General features: G+C 49.9%; 8 non-coding genes across 8 annotated transcripts; 3 read left to right on the forward strand and 5 right to left on the reverse strand.

The window, feature by feature from the left end:
- Positions 1-280: 280 nt before the first annotated feature.
- TRNAG-GCC (transfer RNA glycine (anticodon GCC)) lies at positions 281-351 on the forward strand. Its single transcript has one exon. It is a non-coding gene; the product is annotated as a tRNA-Gly (tRNA).
- Positions 352-737: 386 nt separating this feature from the next.
- Positions 738-811, reverse strand: TRNAN-GUU (transfer RNA asparagine (anticodon GUU)). The gene has a single exon. It is a non-coding gene; the product is annotated as a tRNA-Asn (tRNA).
- A 1154-nt stretch (positions 812-1965) lies between these two features.
- On the forward strand, positions 1966-2036 carry TRNAG-GCC (transfer RNA glycine (anticodon GCC)). The gene has a single exon. It is a non-coding gene; the product is annotated as a tRNA-Gly (tRNA).
- Positions 2037-2107: 71 nt separating this feature from the next.
- Positions 2108-2179, reverse strand: TRNAW-CCA (transfer RNA tryptophan (anticodon CCA)). Its single transcript has one exon. It is a non-coding gene; the product is annotated as a tRNA-Trp (tRNA).
- Positions 2180-2422: 243 nt separating this feature from the next.
- TRNAN-GUU (transfer RNA asparagine (anticodon GUU)) lies at positions 2423-2496 on the reverse strand. The gene has a single exon. It is a non-coding gene; the product is annotated as a tRNA-Asn (tRNA).
- Positions 2497-3662: 1166 nt separating this feature from the next.
- TRNAG-GCC (transfer RNA glycine (anticodon GCC)) lies at positions 3663-3733 on the forward strand. Its single transcript has one exon. It is a non-coding gene; the product is annotated as a tRNA-Gly (tRNA).
- A 71-nt stretch (positions 3734-3804) lies between these two features.
- Positions 3805-3876, reverse strand: TRNAW-CCA (transfer RNA tryptophan (anticodon CCA)). The gene has a single exon. It is a non-coding gene; the product is annotated as a tRNA-Trp (tRNA).
- Positions 3877-4119: 243 nt separating this feature from the next.
- On the reverse strand, positions 4120-4193 carry TRNAN-GUU (transfer RNA asparagine (anticodon GUU)). Its single transcript has one exon. It is a non-coding gene; the product is annotated as a tRNA-Asn (tRNA).
- Between the last annotated feature and the right edge of the window lie 807 nt (positions 4194-5000).

Genomic DNA, 5000 nt, shown 5'->3' on the forward strand with positions numbered 1-5000 from the left:
AATAGTGCTGGTGATCTGGAGGCTGCCTTCTATGAGCCCCTTCTGTCGGGAGCAGCCTGCCATCATGCCCTGATAACCACAACACTAGTCCCAAGCCAGTGACCTCAGCAAATGCAAAAACATTCATACTTATAGTCTCCTGCATCTGATTCTTGCCATCATGTGAAACGTTGGCATTCCAATGTCTGTTGCACACACTTTGTTCATAGGTGTGCAATTTGAGTGCGTGCGCCTCATCACTGTCTTGGACAGAGCTCTGTCTCTAAGCTACACATGTGAAGCATTGGTGGTTCAGTGGTAGAATTCTCGCCTGCCGCGCGGGAGGCCCGGGTTCGATTCCCTGCCAATGCAAGGCTGTGTTCTTTTGACTTTGCTTTCTAAATCAAATATGGGAACTCAGTGGGGCATAAAATGGGAAACAGTGACCCTGATGTGATTTGAACACGCAACCTTCTGATCTGGAGTCAGACGCGCTACCGTTGCGCCACGAGGTCCTTGCATTTGGAGTCACATCAGCAAATGTTGTGAGCCTTTTCATTTTTGCCCACCTCCTTATATGCCTAGGGTTGTATTACAAGGTTTGGCTTTTTGTTTTCCATCCTATTGATGAAATTGAGTGCAGGTGCAGAGAGAACGCAGAGGATTGAAATGTTCAGGGAAAGGGTCTCACGCAGGAGCTCTAGACCAAAGGCACATTACTATGATTTATTAAAGTGCTTCATGCATGCAAAAGGAAACGTCCCTGGGTGGGCTTGAACCACCAACCTTTCGGTTAACAGCCGAACGCGCTAACCGATTGCGCCAAAGAGACTAGAGACAAAAGCACATCTCCTGAGACTCAACATATATCTTTATGTGTGCGCGCCTGCCTTGAGCTTGTGTTATATAAGGCATCTTTATCCTACGCAGCATTTGCCATTTGCTTAGTGTCTTGTCACTGTTGGGTGTTATGATGCGCAGACTACTGTCTAATGGTGTTAGGGCCAGTATTACAACCAGTCCCAGTGTATGAGATACATGTATGACTTTTCTGTGGCCTTCTTAGCGTAGCTATCTGCTCCTCTGGTGGTGTTCTACCAGCCTGTCAGGCGTGTGTCTTGCCCATCCAATCTTCACTGTGGCATGTTAGACTTGTCTTCTCTGTGAGCGGAGTCTCCTTCCCAGAGCAGGTGCTTTCTCTGAACTCTTGCTTTGTAAGACTGCTGGGCAAGGCCCTCGCTAGCCCCTCACTCAGATAGATACATTTACCTGCAGAGCTCAGCTTTGGAGAAAGAGAGGGGGCAGAGAGCGCAAAGGGGAAGGCCCAAGGTGCACACCTTATTTTACATAAAAGCTCGGGCTCTTGGGAGGACAGGGACATGAGGGTTCTCAGGGAAAGCCATCACATTAGTATTGATGGCTGGGCCTTGAAACACAACAATCCCGGAATGGCCAGGCACAAAATGCCTGTGCAATAGGCCTGACCATAGGCTTCTGGAGGTCTTGCTCTCCAGAGGCCCCAGTGGTCTAAGCCCGACCAGGGCTGTGCCCGACCAGGGCTGTAGGCCGCGTTGGGAGCGCGTTAGGGACGCAGGGCGCAGAACTCTGCCCGTTTCACCCCAGCATTTCGGGGAGGACAGGGAATTTGGCAAAGACAGTGGGAAGGATTTTTAAGGAGGAGAGTTCAGTGACATGATCTGAAACACAATAGTGCTGGTGATCTGGAGGCTGCCTTCTATGAGCCACTTCTGTCGGGAGCAGCCTGCCATCATGCCCTGATAACCACAACACTAGTCCCAAGCCAGTGACCTCAGCAAATGCAAAAACATTCATACTTATAGTCTCCTGCATCTGATTCTTGCCATCATGTGAAACGTTGGCATTCCAATGTCTGTTGCACACACTTTGTTCATAGGTGTGCAATTTGAGTGCGTGCGCCTCATCACTGTCTTGGACAGAGCTCTGTCTCTAAGCTACACATGTGAAGCATTGGTGGTTCAGTGGTAGAATTCTCGCCTGCCACGCGGGAGGCCCGGGTTCGATTCCCGGCCAATGCAAGGCTGTGTTCTTTTGACTTTGCTTTCTAAATCAAATATGGGAACTCAGTGGGGCATAAAATGGGAAACAGTGACCCCGATGTGATTTGAACACGCAACCTTCTGATCTGGAGTCAGACGCGCTACCGTTGCGCCACGAGGTCCTTGCTTTTGGAGTCACATCAGCAAATGTTGTGAGCCTTTTCATTTTTGCCCACCTCCTTATATGCCTAGGGTTGTATTACAAGGTTTGGCTTTTTGTTTTCCATCCTATTGATGAAATTGAGTGCAGGTGCAGAGAGAACGCAGAGGATTGAAATGTTCAGGGAAAGGGTCTCACGCAGGAGCTCTAGACCAAAGGCACATTACTATGATTTATTAAAGTGCTTCATGCATGCAAAAGGAAACGTCCCTGGGTGTGCTTGAACCACCAACCTTTCGGTTAACAGTCGAACGCGCTAACCGATTGCGCCACAAAGACTAGTGACAAAAGCACATCTCCTGAGACTCAACATATATCTTTATGTGTGCGCGCCTGCCTTGAGCTTGTGTTATATAAGGCGTCTTTATCCTACGCAGCATTTGCCATTTGCTTAGTGTCTTGTCACTGTTGGGTGTTATGATGCGCAGACTACTATCTAATGGTGTTAGGGCCAGTATTACAACCAGTCCCAGTGTATGAGATACATGTATGACTTTTCTGTGGCCTTCTTAGCGTAGCTATCTGCTCCTCTGGTGGTGTTCTACCAGCCTGTCAGGCGTGTGTCTTGCCCATCCAATCTTCACTGTGGCATGTTAGACTTGTCTTCTCTGTGAGCGGAGTCTCCTTCCCAGAGCAGGTGCTTTCTCTGAACTCTTGCTTTGTAAGACTGCTGGGCAAGGCCCTCCCTAGCCCCTCACTCAGATAGATACATTTACCTGCAGAGCTCAGCTTTGGAGAAAGAGAGGGGGCAGAGAGCGCAAAGGGGAAGGCCCAAGGTGCACACCTTATTTTACATAAAAGCTCGGGCTCTTGGGAGGACAGGGACATGAGGGTTCTCAGGGAAAGCCATCACATTAGTATTGATGGCTGGGCCTTGAAACACAACAATCCCGGAATGGCCAGGCACAAAATGCCTGTGCAATAGGCCTGACCATAGGCTTCTGGAGGTCTTGCTCTCCAGAGGCCCCAGTGGTCTAAGCCCGACCAGGGCTGTGCCCGACCAGGGCTGTAGGCCGCGTTGGGAGCGCGTTGGGAGCGCGTTAGGGACGCAGGGCGCAGAACTCTGCCCGTTTCACCCCAGCATTTCGGGGAGGACAGGGAATTTGGCAAAGACAGTGGGAAGGATTTTTAAGGAGGAGAAGTTCAGTGACATGATCTGAAACACAATAGTGCTGGTGATCTGGAGGCTGCCTTCTATGAGCCACTTCTGTCGGGAACAGCCTGCCATCATGCCCTGATAACCACAACACTAGTCCCAAGCCAGTGACCTCAGCAAATGCAAAAACATTCATACTTATAGTCTCCTGCATCTGATTCTTGCCATCATGTGAAACGTTGGCATTCCAATGTCTGTTGCACACACTTTGTTCATAGGTGTGCAATTTGAGTGCGTGCGCCTCATCACTGTCTTGGACAGAGCTCTGTCTCTAAGCTACACATGTGAAGCATTGGTGGTTCAGTGGTAGAATTCTCGCCTGCCACGCGGGAGGCCCGGGTTCGATTCCCGGCCAATGCAAGGATGTGTTCTTTTGACTTTGCTTTCTAAATCAAATATGGGAACTCAGTGGGGCATAAAATGGGAAACAGTGACCCCGACGTGATTTGAACACGCAACCTTCTGATCTGGAGTCAGACGCGCTACCGTTGCGCCACGAGGTCCTTGCTTTTGGAGTCACATCAGCAAATGTTGTGAGCCTTTTCATTTTTGCCCACCTCCTTATATGCCTAGGGTTGTATTACAAGGTTCGGCTTTTTGTTTTCCATCCTATTGATGAAATTGAGTGCAGGTGCAGAGAGAACGCAGAGGATTGAAATGTTCAGGGAAAGGGTCTCACGCAGGAGCTCTAGACCAAAGGCACATTACTATGATTTATTAAAGTGCTTCATGCATGCAAAAGGAAACGTCCCAGGGTGGGCTTGAACCACCAACCTTTCGGTTAACAGCCGAACGCGCTAACCGATTGCGCCAAAGAGACTAGAGACAAAAGCACATCTCCTGAGACTCAACATATATCTTTATGTGTGCGCGCCTGCCTTGAGCTTGTGTTATATAAGGCGTCTTTATCCTACGCAGCATTTGCCATTTGCTTAGTGTCTTGTCACTGTTGGGTGTTATGATGCGCAGACTACTGTCTAATGGTGTTAGGGCCAGTATTACAACCAGTCCCAGTGTATGAGATACATGTATGACTTTTCTGTGGCCTTCTTAGCGTAGCTATCTGCTCCTCTGGTGGTGTTCTACCAGCCTGTCAGGCGTGTGTCTTGCCCATCCAATCTTCACTGTGGCATGTTAGACTTGTCTTCTCTGTGAGCGGAGTCTCCTTCCCAGAGCAGGTGCTTTCTCTGAACTCTTGCTTTGTAAGACTGCTGGGCAAGGCCCTCCCTAGCCCCTCACTCAGATAGATACATTTACCTGCAGAGCTCAGCTTTGGAGAAAGAGAGGGGGCAGAGAGCGCAAAGGGGAAGGCCCAAGGTGCACACCTTATTTTACATAAAAGCTCGGGCTCTTGGGAGAACAGGGACATGAGGGTTCTCAGGGAAAGCCATCACATTAGTATTGATGGCTGGGCCTTGAAACACAACAATCCCGGAATGGCCAGGCACAAAATGCCTGTGCAATAGGCCTGACCATAGGCTTCTGGAGGTCTTGCTCTCCAGAGGCCCCAGTGGTCTAAGCCCGACCAGGGCTGTGCCCGACTAGGGCTGTAGGCCGCGTTGGGAGCGCGTTAGGGACGCATAAAGGGACGCAGGGCGCAGAACTCTGCCCGTTTCACCCCAGCATT

Source organism: Triturus cristatus, chromosome 4_2 (assembly GCF_964204655.1).
Source record: "Triturus cristatus chromosome 4_2, aTriCri1.1, whole genome shotgun sequence".
Taxonomy (NCBI): Eukaryota; Metazoa; Chordata; class Amphibia; order Caudata; family Salamandridae; genus Triturus; species Triturus cristatus.